This window comes from Drosophila arizonae, chromosome X (genome assembly GCF_054131065.1).
Source record: "Drosophila arizonae isolate 15081-1271.41 chromosome X, UAZ_ARI_1.0, whole genome shotgun sequence".
Classification (NCBI taxonomy): Eukaryota; Metazoa; Arthropoda; class Insecta; order Diptera; family Drosophilidae; genus Drosophila; species Drosophila arizonae.
In genome coordinates, this window is record NC_142927.1 from 20,441,712 (window position 1) to 20,457,963 (window position 16,252).

At 38.2% G+C, this 16,252-nt stretch overlaps 1 protein-coding gene across 4 annotated transcripts in view; it reads right to left on the minus strand.

The window, feature by feature from the left end:
• The window catches only part of baz (par-3 family cell polarity regulator), a 49,675-nt gene that overhangs the window by 17,153 nt on the left and 16,270 nt on the right, over window positions 1-16,252 (minus strand). For 2 of the 4 annotated variants that reach the window (XM_018016033.2, XM_018016031.2), the window contains exon 1: window positions 5,803-5,932. The exons of 1 other annotated variant lie outside the window; for it this stretch is intronic. The gene's annotated coding sequence lies outside the window, so the exon portion shown is untranslated. Of the gene's footprint in view, window positions 1-5,598; window positions 5,752-5,802; window positions 5,933-16,252 lie in introns of those variants that run through there. One more of the 4 variants, XM_089474573.1, reaches the window with a different exon arrangement.

Here is a 16,252-nt window from a genome sequence, read left to right on the forward strand (position 1 = left end):
CACGACAGCAAGAATTTACACAGACATCAAGAGCGGCCAGGCCAGGCCAAGCCAAGCCAGGCCAAGATGAAGCTGTTAGCCGAACGATGACTAAACAAGTTTCGCTAACAAACGTAAACATCATAAATCGATCAATGAAGTTAACACGGTAACGACGCAACGCACCGGGGCTGTGCAGTCGAATTGATCGATTCGAGTAACTGAATGAGATACTTAATGCTCAAGAAATGTTTCAATGAAGCTTTCTCTAATTCGCTGAAATAGCTTTTGCTTTTGCTTCTGCTTCTGCTTCAGCTTCTTCTTCTTTCTTGAGCTTAAGAAGTTGCATTGGAGAAAATGCTCAACTACGATTCCACAACTAAGCGATTCAATTGACCATAATTAATATCATGACTTATTCCGCTTCTCTCGCGCTCTCTCTTCTTATCTTTGCTCTTGCGCGAGAGCATCATTCTGGCATTTATCTTTTGCTCGTTATTTTCGTATCAATGTTTTTAGAATACTTTTGATATGATATCATTTCAATATTATTATTATCATTGCAATATAATCTATTTCAAAATTTAATCCGTTCCTGTATTACTTTAATTCTTTTCTTGTACTCCCGCAAGATTTTTGCTTCATGCTTATCGACATCACGAATTTGCTTTAATCGTGGATTTATCTATTAAAAGCTTTAGTTATAAGCTTATATTGCTCAGATCTTTCAGACTTCTTATCAATATTTTATCGATTAATGCCTATCGCTAGATATGATATATGCTCTGTTAGCTTTGATGAGCTATGATTTATTTGATGACGAACATTATTATATAAATCCCGATATTTGGTTTTACAACCCAGACATAAATCGTTGTTGTTTTATCTATCTACCTGAGGCAATCAATATTTTTTTCGGACAATAACATCATTTAGCTGTAGCGTGTAGTGGCCATCCATTTGTTATTATATCATACCTAATAATATTTATGAAACGTCTACAAATATTTGCACATTCATTTGAGATTTACTTAACTCAACCACATGATTACCAAAAAAAAAAATCCATGTCGAATAGCAAAAAATTTGATAGAACTAAATGGTCTGCCCCTATCACATAAAAACTAATTGCTACGGTTTAGTCATGACAAACGGCCTGTGCGAGATTTAGCAATGATAAAGCCTTCACGAATAGAAAACTCTATATATACAGATACACATATATACATATATACACATATATATTTTTTGTTTTCTAACTTTATTACGTATTGCTACAACTGTTGAATGAACATGTAAAAACTTTAGACACCAACAACAGGTAAATAACTTTCTTTGGCATGTCGTCATTTAAATGGCGTCCCATAAAGTGCACTTAGTGTTACAGCAATAGTTACAGCCACAAACAAAACAAAACAAAAAAAACAACAGCCAAAACTTATAAAGAGGAAAATTGTAAAAAAAAAAAAATAAAATAAAATAAAAGAAAAGAAAAAGAAAAACTACAAAAGCCGCTTACAAACTTTACTCGTAATTGCGATTGCCGAAAAAGTTGGCATCAGAGCGGCTCACTAGGTGTCTTTGTATGTGTGTGCGAGAGTGTGCGTGTGTGTGCGTGTGTGTGGAGAATGTGTAAAGGTAGGCGGCAGACTTTTCACATATTATACATATACACACACATTTACATACATACATATACAGATGTGTATGTGCCTGTGTGTGTGAACCGGTTAGCTACTTGGTGGCTCCCGAAAAGTTGATTGAACCTCAGCGCCGCTGATTGAGTAACACACATTTAATTGATTTAAATGCGCGGCTTTTGCTTAATTGCACATAAACAGCTAAGAAACTGCCGCCAATTATAATTACAGATGCTGTGCACACACACACACTCACACTAACACTCACTCTCGAAAGTGAAATGAGAAGCAACAGCAACAATTACAACGAACGAGAGTAACAACAACAACACATACATTTGTACATATGTAAGTGCGCCCTTTCGAGGCAGTTAAATAGGAGCCGCATGTGCACTCGCATGCGATAGCTCGCCGTCATAAAATGCGACACTTGAAATACCCTGTAGAAAAGCTTAAAGTGTACGGACAGCTGTGTAGAGACTGCTGAGCAGATTTTGATCAAAGTCCAACATAACATTATTTCTCTAGTTGTAATATATACATCCACATGAACATATATATTACATTTTTGTTTAGTAATCTATCTGCCCCCAAACACACTTGATGTTTCTTTAATAACAATTGCTTGTAAATAGCCATATCTGTTTACGTGTTTGTGATATATTCCAATCTGTAAATCGATTTGCTCCTTCATTTAAGCGCTAATATATATAAATATGTATATATTCATATTTACAGATAAAGCTTTAATGGAATCATGTTAGAGATAGGGCTTACACAATGTAACTGCGTTATCTGCTATCATTATAATCTGCCTGTAACACTGCTCTAATTAGCTCGATCTTCCTGTCTCTCCCTACCCTTTGTTACTCCCCCCTCCCAGTTTTTCCGTCTTCCACATTTGTAGACTTCGAATTCGCTCCAAATATCCGTGTTCCACAATATTTCCTGCACATTCATTGCGCCTATCTCTCGCACAAACTATCCTCCGCTTTGCGCCGCCCGTTTGCAGGGTATACGGAAGATACCACGGGTCAATCGAGTTCACTGTCACTTTCACTCACTCACTCACTCACTCACTCACTGCTGCTGCCACCGCCTTTGGCTTCTCCTTTCGCGTGATTAGCGCCATCTGGTGACAATTTTTGTGCCGCAGTTTTTAATCGATCTGCGGCCGGCCAACAGCTGAGTACAGTTAATCAGAGCAACTGGGCGCTGGGGGCGGGGGCGGGCTCCGAAGGGGTTGGGTTTAACAGAGAAAGATGACGTGATTTGAACGCTTCAGCATTTAACTGTGCATTTTCAGTGTGTGTGTGTGTGTTGCTGTATTTTTTTTCCTTTTTTTGCGTTTTGCTTTAATGCGGTCTTTTTTGCTGTTTGTTTGTTTTGCCCAATGTGCGAGCCATTGGCTTTGTTAACTGGTTTCGTTTCATTTGCGTGAATCGTTGCCAATTGCGGCCAGCCAAGGCGGCATTAAGAATTTACTCTTTTTTTTTTGCTAAGGGTTTGGGTAATAAGTCGATTACCGTAGTCGAGACCAGAAGCCGACGTCGAGCTCAATAGGCTCTAATTGAGGTGAATGCACTTGACAGCTGCAGTGATTCAAAGTATTCATACTATTCACGAATATGGTACATTTTTAACAAATCACGTATTCAAAGTATTCACTGTTCATACTTTGAATATTCATGAATATACTTAAGATCAAACAACATTCTAGAGAGCAAAAGCAAAGGAGACTTCATTAATATACATGACTTATTCATGAATACACTCATGGTAATTCTAAATGTTGGAAATGTCTAGCCTTATGTATATCAAGCACTTTAAATACCTATCAATCGCTACAATATCATCCTTTAATTCAGAAATCTGTTCAAACATTCATGAATACACTTTAAATATTCATGAGTGTACGTATAATCGAGTTACCAAATATTCGATTTCTACATGCATAATTGAATTGTGGCAATTGTGGCACGCTAATGAATACAATCAGTTATTGATGAATAAGTTACAAATATTCATGAATACATAATTGGAAGTTAGTCAGTTTTCATGAATAGACTGCATTTCATTCATAAAAACAATCTTAATATTTATGAACGCTAACAACTTCAAGCATTGATACCTAAATCCTTTAGATTGATTGCATTCGATTCTATATATGCTATAACTATTCAATTCAATTCGTCTATATAATGACTGTACCCAAACCATTCGTTGCATAATACCATTCCCAGTCGGAAACTAGGTGCTATACTAATGTATACTATATATCATGTATACAATTCGTTACACTCATGGTCTGATTCACTTCTGGCCATCAATTAGGCTTTAAGCACGCTCAGTTAAATCAAAGACACACTCACCTAAGTGGGTCTATAATGTTTATATAATTTGGAACATTTTGCATTAGCTCTTTAAATATATATATACATATATATATATATATATATTTATTTGTTTCTTTTTTTTTTCATATCAACAACAAGAACTAACTTGAGGAATATCTCTAGCATATAGCACAAATATTTTATCAACATATTTAGTCAGCGTTAGAAATTTTATCTACGAAGGACCCAAATGGAATTGATTAGATTAAGTAAACAACGTCAAAGTAACGAAAATAAACAGCTTGGCGTCGTTTAAATACCCAGCATACACTGAGAGCCAAGGCGAGGTATATGCACTAATTGGTAAATATGACAAAAGAGCAAGAATTTAATCATTATTTAAAAACTTTTGAGTTTTATATTATTTTATTTAAATAGAATAATTTATGCTAATTTGTGGCAATACTAACTTTTTATGTAATATACAGAAATATATGAAGAAATATATCATATAAAAAATAACAAATAATTCTAGGGTATTTCCTCTTTGTGACTTATTTTTGCCTCATTGGGTTTCATTTTTCAATAGAAAGATTGAAATCTTTTGTTTACAGGGTAGATTTATGTTTGGCAATCAGTTGCTTAGAATTGTAACCCGTTTGACTTATGATTTGAGCTTTTGGTATGTGGCAAGCTGCACAGTGGGTCAAGCCTTCAAGGCCAGCAACAACAACAGCAGCAGCTAGAACAAGAACTGCAACAGATTGCTGATTTATGTTGTGGCTGTTGTTGTTGTTGTAGTTGCTGTAGCTGGTTGCTTGTTGCATTCCTGGCTAGTGAAAGTCGGCCTGGCTAAAAGATCTCAAGGCTGCTGCTGCTGCTGCTGCTGCAGTTACCTGCCTGCCTGCCTTCCTGCCTGTTCACTCAGCTGCGTAATCCAAGACCCAAATAGATTTATTAGCTGTCGCATTTAATTGAAAAAATGCAGTGACGGCATTAGTGTGTGCATGTGTATGTGTGTGTGTAGATATATATATATGTATATATATATAAAATAATGATAATAAAAAAAATCCTCACGAACTGTGACTTTTGCTTAGGTAGACACGAAAAGAAGCCATCAAAAAGGTAAGGGAAAAGAGAAGGAGAAGACAAAAATGATAATAATGCCTGGGAAACTGACAGCACTTGAAATTCTTCCTTACGCTTGCAGACCTGCCCCCGCAGCAATATGCACCCCGCCCTCGCCCTCTCTGCCTCTCTCTGTCCCTATCTCTCGCTCTCTCTCTCTCTTTCTCGCTCCTACACTTGTGCGCTTCTTCCTGCTGCACTGCGCGTCATGGGAAGCTAAGCAGCGCTAAGAAGCAGAAGCAGCAGTAGAACAAGAGAAGCTAAAATAAAAGAAGTCGCATAATAATAAGAATAGATAAAAGGAAGTTGCATATACGCCTCTTATATGAAGGCAAGCATTAACATTATCTAAAACTGGGAATCTTTCTATATTTATTATAGGCACAGATAACGTTTTCAGTTAAGATAAAAAAAAGAAAGGAGAAAGAATTCACTCTAGAATTTTACTTTGTTTTCGTTTGTTTTTGCTTTTTTTTTTTTATATACAATTCACAACAGATTCAAACACTCACAAAAATTGCCTTGGCAAACACTTGTTAACAACAATGCGAATCAGAAAGAAATGAAAAGCAACAACAATTACGCGCACTTGTGTTAAATAAATGACAACAACTAAAAACTAAATCAACAAAAATGGAATAACAAAAAACAAAAAAAAAACTGCGTAACCGCAAAATTCGCAACAACAAGAGCGCAACAGCCACAACGGTACGTACGAAACTTCAAATCAACGACGACAACGACGTCGCGACGTAGCGGCCGAATAACGTAATGAGCGAACGAGCGAGCGAGCGAACAATCAGCGTCGTGCGCTGCGCTCGCGTTTCGTTTTAAAACTGAAGTCGCACCACACACAAGAGCCAAGCCAAAGCGACGCTGGCAGAGCGCTGATCGTGCAGCACAACAACAGGTGGACCAAGCGCCAGAACGAGTGAGAGAGAGAGCGAGAGTGAGCGAGTGCAGAAAACGAAATGATGAGAGAGCAGGAGGCACAGGCAGTCAGATGCCGGCGCGTGAGAGAGAAAATAACAAGTGGAAGCAGCAATGCAATGACTGCCAAACTAGTCACATGCATACGTGCATGGTGCGCCAGTGGCTGTCAAACGGCAGTCAATGCTGGCCAGCAATGAATGACCAGCAAAACAGCTGAATGCGTCTGTTGTTAGTCAGGCCCAAAGCTTAGGTAGGGCCCAGCAGCAGCAGCAGCAGTTTGTCAAGCGTAACGTAAATCAGCAAAAAATAAAAAACAAACAAACAACTAGGCAGAAGAAGCAGAACAAAGCAACAATCAAAATCAGCTCCGCTTGAGAATGTCGAATAGGAAATGCTCTAACTAGAAGTTTTTTTTAGAGTTTATTCTCTTGTATTACTTAACATGTTTGACCATTTTGTTTAATATAAACATATTTTAAGTAATTTCAAGGTAATTTTAAAACAACATTTACATATATATTTACAATTAGTAAAATTTATTCATTGCAACACGTTACGTTGTCTAAGCTGATGGCAAAGCTAATCGACTCGATTGCTTAACGACATTTAAGAAGTGGAAGAAGAATGCAAATCTGCTCGTTCAACATAGCAAAGGATGATGACAGCTGACAGAGTGAGAAAGAGACAGAGACAGATGGTGAGAGGGAGAGAAAGAGAGAGATAGAGATAGAGGAATACATAATATAGACAATTTGCCGAGGGCGGCAGATGGGGCGTTGCTTTGGAAAAATGGTCGCTGCAGCGGCGCGCCGTAACGTTGCAGGGGCAGGGAAATAATTGCCAAGAACGTTGCAACGCGATGGCAATCGTTTCCTTTGCTATTTCCCCTTTGGGCCGCAGGCAGGCAGGCAGGTAGCATAAAAATGAATTGGCCAGTGCAAGTGCAACACGATTGTTGTTGTTAGTTGTGAAATGAATTCTAGCCTGTAAACGTAATGAAATTAAACGAACTGGAAAGCTTCCTTTTTCCATGAAAAGCCTCCGCATCGCTGGCATAATTAATGAGAGAAAACCAAAACCGCTAAAAACAACAACATCAACAGCAACAATAAATGTATTCAAACAAACATGCATACACACACTCAAACATTCATACATATATACATATTTATATATTAACGTATTTATATTCAATTTTCTATTGTAATTTAAAAAGCATAAATAATGCAAAAATAGTAACTGCGATCTGTTTGTGTTTGTGTGTCTATCATTTTAATTAGATATGAAACGGGAAGTTTGCATTCAAATATGAATTGTATTCAATATAAAACAATAATCATAAAGAGGAACTTCCAAATATAATTATTCATCAATTACATTTCATTTGCTTAAAGTCCAATTGGACTTTACAGTGATTCTGCAACTGTTGCAGTCAGCTGATCTCTCGCGCAGACATAATCAGCGCAACCAAAGCTTTGCGATGCCAAAAAAAAAAAAAAAAAAAAAAAACATAAGAAAACAAAAACGGAGAACCGTTAATTTGATTGAACAACTTACACACTTTGCCGGCTCATTAAACACACGCACGCACACACACAAAAAGACTTCCGTTCGACAAAAGCCGCGTGTGTCACTCCATGCGAATGAGCGAGCAAGCAATATACAGCGCCATCTACCAACCCACCCACAGCACGCAACTAATGAGCACAGAACAAAAAGGGAAGTGCGAACAGCAAGGCAAAAGCCGACGGCGCTGCCGCTGCCGCTGCTTTGCGAATTCTCAATCAGCGCTTCAAAAATGTTTATGACAAATGCGTTTCACCACATGCCCAAGCCATGCTCTTCTTCTCTCCCTCTCTCTCTCTCTCTCTTGTTTGCGCTTCCATGAAGCGCTCTCATCAAGCGCTCAGCTGTTTTTTTATTTATTTATTTTTTTTTTTGTGTGTGTGTTTGTGCTACTCGTAGTTTTTTTTAAAGCTGGTCTCGTTTTGGAGTCGCGTGTTTGCGCTGCCTAAGCGGTTTGACTGGTCCATTTGGCGGCTTAGATTGCGGCTTACTGTTGGTCTAAGGCGTCTCACTCTCCCGCTCCGTCTCCCTCTCTCTCTCTCTCTCTCATTCTCTCAATGTGTGTTGGCCTAAACTAAAACAAAAAGCGGGCAAGTTCATTAACCATTTCACCTAATTTTTGTCGATGCTATTTGTTTTGATTTTGTTGGCTTCATTTTTGCATTTTTTAACACTTTGAGCTAAGCAACAAACAAAAAACATAAACAGACACAGCGACACTAGCTCATTCGCCTGTCAATGCAACACCACGTGCACGTCGCGCTTCGCTGCGCTTTGACATCCGGCTTCAAGGTCGCCGCAAAAAAGTCGCCAAAAAAAAAAAAAGCAAGCAAAAACAAGCCAAGATCTGTTGCAAGCTTAAGTTACAGTTTGAGCGCAACTTTGATTTATTTAGTTTTACAGCATGCTAAATGGGCGAGTTGCCTGCGTGTGCCGTCAGATGTCGCCACATGCTTCTCAAACCCAATTGAATGTTGTGCGTGTGAATAATGATTCGCTCTCATTACGGCATTCGCTTGGCGTGTGAATAGAAAAAAAAAGAAAAAATAACAACCACAATAGCAGCAACAAACACAACAATCGACGGCCCACTCGAAAGCGTGCACACACAATAACAAATTGTGGCGAACAGCATTAATGCATTTGGCTTTTCCAACTACTATATCATTTTAATCAAATCACGCCCGCTGGCCAAATAGGCAGGTAAATATATACATAGTATATGCATATCGCATAGATAACGGTTTAATCAGCTACTCTAATCACACATATTTGCCATACAAGCAAAAATAATAAAGCTCAAAAATGCCCATGTCACGACCTTGCTATCAGTCAAAGCAAACTATATAAGTAGATATACATATATAACAATAGTTGCATAGCAACAATTTCAATATGGGTTCAAATAAAATGCAAATTAAATTTAATTAATATAGCTAACTAGTAACACATATAAATCTAAAACTCTAGCTGAAATTAGAGTTATAACAGAACTGCTCTACAAATATTTACGCGCTCAATGAGCGCCATCTAGCGCTTGCTAGTGAAACTCTTAGGCACATGGCAGCTTGTAGTGAGTGTGTGTCTTAGCTAAGCGACTGTGCTTATGGTTGTTGCATATGCTAAGAGCTTTGACTATAGCTTACGCTTTGTTGCAGTTGCTGTTGCAGTTGTTGCTATTGCTGTCCCTGTTGCCGTTGCCGTTGCTGTTGTTGTCCATGTTATTTTGTCTTTTGGCCTATTTACCTAAATATTTTGTTAGGCAGCGCACTTGCAACATGCAACGATATGATGGCTAACAACAACGATAAGATACGTAGGGCATAAGAAATACACAAAAAAAAAAAAAGCAATAGCAAATGTTGCAACACGCTGAAGAATGTATCGATAAGCACCTACACACCTTTTCACACATACACACGGACACAGAGAAAAACTCTTGTGTGGCATCAACTTACGATTCAGTGAATTTGTGGCATGCGTCAGCTTTGACTAGACATTTCATCTGTCAAACGCCGTTGGCCATTGGCCGTTGTCATTAGCCTGTTGGCCATTCAACTGGGTCATCGACGCATTATACCACATTTTATACTCATTATTTATTGGCCATCCTCTTATCAGTGATTTCTAATTTCCAATATGTTTCATATTTTTTGGTTTTCCACTTGACTGCTTATCATTTGTTGTTGCTTACCTGCGAAGAGAGCGGAGAAGAAGAAGAGAATATTGATGTCAGCATTGTGTGTTTAGTTAGTGTTTCGAAATAGAGCGATAATTTACGAGTGTTGGGGTAGGTAGGATGTGGTGTATCGATATGACGAAGTTATCTCTATTTTGGGGAAGGGCCAAACAAAACTAATTTGGATTGGGATTTTTGGTATTCATTAGGAGAGTTAAGAGTCGAGAGTGAAGATTGGAGAGCGTAGAGTCGAGAGGTCATTTAACTGCGTTAAAAGCTTTAAGGATTCCTACGCCCACGAAAGTTTTCTTTATAGTTCTTCTTCTACAATACATTGATTTTACATTTATCTCATCCACTCTCTTTTGTTATATAAGAGAGACTAAATAAACATCTATGTTTTCTTATCTTGATCATTATCGATCAACATCAAGATTCTTTATAGCTGTATAAAATGAAATATAAGTTGATTGATATCATAGGACTCCATTTAATTATAAGGATTTTGTCGAGATTATTTGTGGAGTTTCATATCGTAAATTTAAGCTGAAAACATATATGTTGAGCTTAAGTTGTAGTCTGTACTCTATTATAAATGAAGCCTCAAACCAAAAGTTTTTTATATGTAGCTCTTAAACATAACTACGAACAGAGTTCCTCATAAGAATCAGATACATGTTGTTACACACACATACATACATATACATATATATTTTGAATCACATAACCCTTGTTAACATTATGTTTCAGAGCTTTCAGGCAACCAGAATTTAGCTCTGGGCCATTGTCAAGCTGTAAAGTTCAGGCAAAAGTTAATTTCCTCTGACCTCCGTCGGCTCGAAGAGGCAGTGAGTCACGGTGCTTCAAAGATGACTTTGTCTGAGACCATATATGGCCAATGTTTCAGGCCTAAACGGGTGTTGAGCTTTATATTGAATGCATCAAGGTAATTTATAGAAGCGCTCGATACAGTCTGATGGAAATTCTTTATAAATTAAATGGAAAAACAAATGCACTTAAGGGTAGGGTTTAGCTTATGGAAATGAGTCTTTGTGCTCATTATTCCGAGCAGGCCAGACAATGGACACTGATTTATAATGGTATCTAAATATGCATATATATGTGTATATACATATCTACACATGCTAGTTTATGCCCGATCCCAGCTAACTGCAATGCTTATCACGTTTGTTGCATTGCATTCAAAGCCTGTCAAATCAATGCAGCTCAGCTGCGACTCATTCGGGGGCTAGGCTCATGCCAGCTCTGTCTGCCCCACCTCCGTCAAATGAATTCAATACTCCAATTTTGTGTTGTATTTTTTTTCGTTTTCTCGCCGCCCCCAAGCAGCCAACACGACAATGGCAGCAGCAGCAACAGCAGCAGCAGCGATAACGTCACGAGCCGTCGACTAGGCCGCTTGTAATTAATCGTGTCTTTGACATTAGAAAACATTTTTCGTTGTCCGTCTAACTGTCTCCCTGTCTCACTGTTGCTCTTTCTGTCTGTCTGCCTGTCTCTCTCTGTGTCTATATGCAATGGAAATGTAACGCGAAACACGCCAAGAGACGCCGCCAACTGGTGCACGATGGCTAATAAAGCGCATGGAAGGCGAACGCACGCAGCGACAGCAAATCCACTTAGGCGTGCAGCAGGCAGGAGGAAGCCAAACAAGGCACTCAAGAGCATCGAGTGAAATGAGACGTGGCCAATGGCAGCAGCAGCAGCAGCAACAGGCAACCACTAGTTGGTGGCAATGGCAAGTGTGCCCTGGCTGACTAATCGGCTAATAACACCAACTAAGCAACTGCCATTGACTTTTTCCTTAACAAACTTTATCAAGCTCATATGAGATACATATATCTAAATCTATCAAATTTTAAATTGTAAATTTACCAAATTTGTAGTTCCTGTCTGATGGCTGTCATCTCTACATCTGACTGAAGAATAAGCTAATCATTACTAACGCATATACAAAATATAAATAATGTCATGATATCACAATATATAAGAGTCAAAGTGGAAGAGTTTAGCATTTGTAGTTCAACCGAGTTCGGTTGGTCGAGTTGATTGGATCGATAGCTGATGTTTCTCCTTTTGAGTGTAGTATATTTCATTCATATATATGAAATACCAAATGTGATGTCTGTGACACTTGTAAAAGCTGAGTTAGGTTAGTTAGCTGATCACCATAATATCAAGATATCACGCTATATAAAGCATGCGTATATAGAGAAGCTATATCTCCTATTTGAACACTCTAGCATTTGTAGTTTCTGAGTTCGCTTAGGTAATTAGCATTAATTAATCAAAATATTACATTATATGACTCATGGTTTTCCTTAGTAGAAAGCTCATATTAAATGTGAAGAGTCTAACATTCGTGGTTCCTGAGTTCGGTTGGTAGAGTTAATAAAAACTTTGTATGAATAAAGAATAGGTTATACATAAAGTCTATACCTAATTTAAAACATTTAGCTCTTGTTGTATTATTAGTTATTATGACATTTGGTCATTCATAATTCAAGATCATATTATAACACTATATGAATAGAAAGTGTTTGCCAAACTTGAAGCATCTAGCATTTTTTAGTTCCCGAGTCCGGTTAGTTGACCAAGTTTCGTTTGACTGCCTCTCATATACATACAGACGAATGCTTCTATATGCAGTGGTAGGTCAGGTATACGGTATTCCCATAAAATCTTTGCATTTGTAACATAGATGCAATCATTTCTCAGGTTTAATTCCGTGGAGTCGCAATGATATCAAATTTCCGAGTTAAGATTTCACTTAAGAACAGCTTAAGCTTAGTTCTTTAAGTCTTGGGAAATCTTAACCTCAACTTGCTTCAAATTCTAGAAGATACTAATTCTCTCTCTATAGCGATACATGTGTACTCTGAGAACACAAGGAAGAAAAAACAAACAATTGAAATATTGATATAAAATCAAAGTGCGCCACAGCAGTCATCAATTGAGGCAATTTGGCTTTTTGGCAACTGCTGAATATCCTGACTCAGCACGCAGTTGCACGGAAGGAAAGAGACAGCCTAAAAGAGAGTAAAAGAGCAAGGGCGAGTCTGGCAAGTCATCTTCGCTGTGCTGCTGACCTACAGACAAAAAAAAAAAAAAAAAGAAAAAAAAAAAGAAAAGATAATGCACAAAAAACACAGCGAAGATAAATCATGTAAGTGCGGCAAATGGCTAAGCGGCTTAAGTGGTTCACCGACAACTTGCGAGCAACAACAACAACAACAACAGCAATAGTTACTAATGTTACCATCTAATACAACAACGACAACAACTAAGACAACAACCAATCGGATATTGCGCAATCGAGTTTTTGTCTCTGTTTTCGAATTGGAGTTGCGTTTGCCCGTTGACGCCAGCATCAGAGAGCGTTTCCGCAATGCTGCGCATTAAGCGGCGCCAGCGGGTCAAAGTTCAATGCGAAGAGGCGGCTGCTGTGGGCTGGCTGAGGAGGGAGGAGGGCGGCGCTGTGCGGAGTTATGCAAAAGCGTGAGACGAGTGAAAGTGATGGCAACAGGTGACGAAGACATTGACGGAAACGCGTTGCGTTTTCAAGGCAAAGCACACACAGCTAGGCCATCCATCAAGCAGTCCATCAATCAATCAATCAGTCAATCTGCGAAGCTGTCAATCGAGCAATCAATCAAAGTGGTGCTGCGAAATGCAAAACTCAAATCGACATCAAATGCAAACAACAAACAAAAACAACATTCAATGGAAAATGATTAACATGATTATTAATAAAAAAAATCATTAACATGAAAGGTGTGCGTGTGTGTATGAGTGTGTATACATGCATGTGTGTTTATCATGAAGGGGCAGTATTAAATGTTGGTAACCGGATTCGAAATCGGTTTCAGATTCTGTGAGCCCAGAGCCCAGCCAGACGCAGCCAGAACAAAGCGAATCCCCATTTCTTGTTTTGTTTATGAATAAAGAGTTTTGAGCAGGCGGCACAGCTCCAAAACAATATAATTTATTGTTCAGTGAAAGAGCAACAGAGAGCAGAGAAAGACAGATATTGTGGGAGGGAGGAAGAAAAAGTCTTAAGAGCAGAAAAGCTGCGGCCGTAAGATGAGTAAATGATATTTAACCAGATGACAAAAGTGCAGAACGAGCACAGTAAAAGCGGCGATAGCTGTAATTGAATATTGAGTACAGTAGAGACGCCATACAGGCGACAGTTAGAATTGTAAACAAACTCATGTTACTAGATATACAGATATACATTTACGTATATACATATATAGAGTAAGAGAGATATCATAAGAGATATCATCATATCAGGCAGCCATATGCCAAAATATTCTTAAGCTCAAAGCCAACAGAGATAAGAGAGCATTTAGCATAAGGTCACGTGCTTAGAGATAGTCTCTAATCATAGTTCTCTCTGATAATCGTAGCCAACTCACATCTGATTAGACTTCTATACTTCTTAGACGGCACTCGAGGCTCTGTGCTCACTGTAGAATAGAAAGCGTTTAGATGCTAAATGCCTCGCCCAAGCCTCAGAGACAGCCAACGGCCATTCACGGCTCTAACAAAGGAATGCCTACTTAAATGCCTACTTAAATTTCAATAGCTTTATACGCAGAACGGCAGAAGGTAAATGAAGTAAGCAAGTGGAAATCTGACAAGATGAATGGGAGAGTCGGAGGGGAGGTAGGAGATGTATGAAAACGAGTACAAATACGATTACGAGCGCTTGTAATGCCAATCATTGATCATTTCTATAAAGAGAGAGAGGGGGAGTGGGAGAGGTAGACGTAAAGGGGGAGAGGGATAGAGGAAGAGCGATAAAACCTTCCAAGAAGCCGCAAGCACAATGAACCAAAGAACCACTCTGAGTGACAGACGACAGTTCATTAAAAAGAAATTAGAGGGTATGACAGGCACGATCATAAAAGCAGTAAAAGAAAGAAGGAAAAAAAAACGAGAAGAAAAAAAATTGTCAGGCAAAGAGAGAAAAATACCTTGCCTAACCACAGATTGAAAATGTCAATAGGGTGGCAGAGCGAGAGAGTGCAAGAGTGGGAGAGTGAGAGAGATGGGAAGAACTTCAAGGGAAAGCCACGAAAGACAATAGATAAAACACAAAAACGCATAAGCAGGAATTCCAGGAATTAACAATTTTGGTAATGCAATTAAATGTGCCTTGTGGGGGGTGCCAAGCCCTCGGCTGAGTTGGTCTTGCAGAGAAACAGGGCGTGTTCTCAATGAGATAAATATGAGATAAGTGTAAAGATAAAGGAAAAATCAATAAGCAAAACAAAATTAGATTATTTACGAATTGAGAGCTGGCTAGACAGAGAGAAAGAGAGCGAGAGAAAGAGGGAATGAGACAGAGAGATTGTCGCTGAAAAGCGTAAATAACAATAAACATAAACACAGCACAAAAGAGCCGAGACAAAACATAAATTAAGAGCAACAACAGCAACACAAACTAAACAAATAAAACATACTAAATTGCGTTTTACGCATGCGCAACAAACAGAGCGACAACAACAGCAACAACAACAACAACTAAAATAGCTAAACAACCGCTCAAACAACTCAAGCAACAACAACAACAACATTGATGACAACTGCTTCATTTTATGGGCGTTTGTCTGGTGGAAAAAGTTAGCTTACACACAATTTCTATATAAGCAATTAATTTTACTTTTATTTATGATATATAAACAAATATATGTATATATATATATATAATCACACATGTACACATGCATACGTATGTGTTAAAGCTCTTTTTATGGCAGTGAAATTAAAAGCGAGTTCAGTGGAGCTTACGGCCCACCAAAAAGATTCCCACAAACATATATAAATTTTTTGTTTTATTTTTTTAGTTTTTTATTTTTTTTTTTTTTTTTTTTTTTAGTATTAGGTTTGTCAACTGCCGCTACGAAATGCGATTGCCAAATGGGAAAGCGTTGAGGCTCTGCACACATAGGTTACATAAAGGAGAAGAAACAATAAGATGAAGAAGAAGAAGATGCGGAAAATGTTGTAGATTTTAAGCAGATCAGTTGAAGCAGATATTGGCTCAATTCGCTGCATCGCATCAAGGGATTCAAGTGCTTAATTATATGAAAATGCGGAACTAGTTCATAAATTGAATAGGTTCAGGAATGAACTTAAATTGTAAGTCAGGAATTAATCGCAAGCCACAATTCAGTTTAACTAGATGAGTATTGATTCCTGCTTTGGTTCAGATTCATACTACAAAATTCGTAAGCCAATTTGCAGCTATAAGGCAATAACTTACATGGCAGCCCTCGCCGAAATTGGAATTTAGCAAACTTTATTCAAGAATCATATTTGGACACAGATGTGGAATGTGAAAAGAAATCAAACTCAAATGCCTCTTCAGAATTGAGATTCTCTAAAGGAAAGTTTCTTTTTATTTTTTATTTTTAACTGTCCATCAAAATCAAGCAAAATTGTTGTTGTTGGTTTTT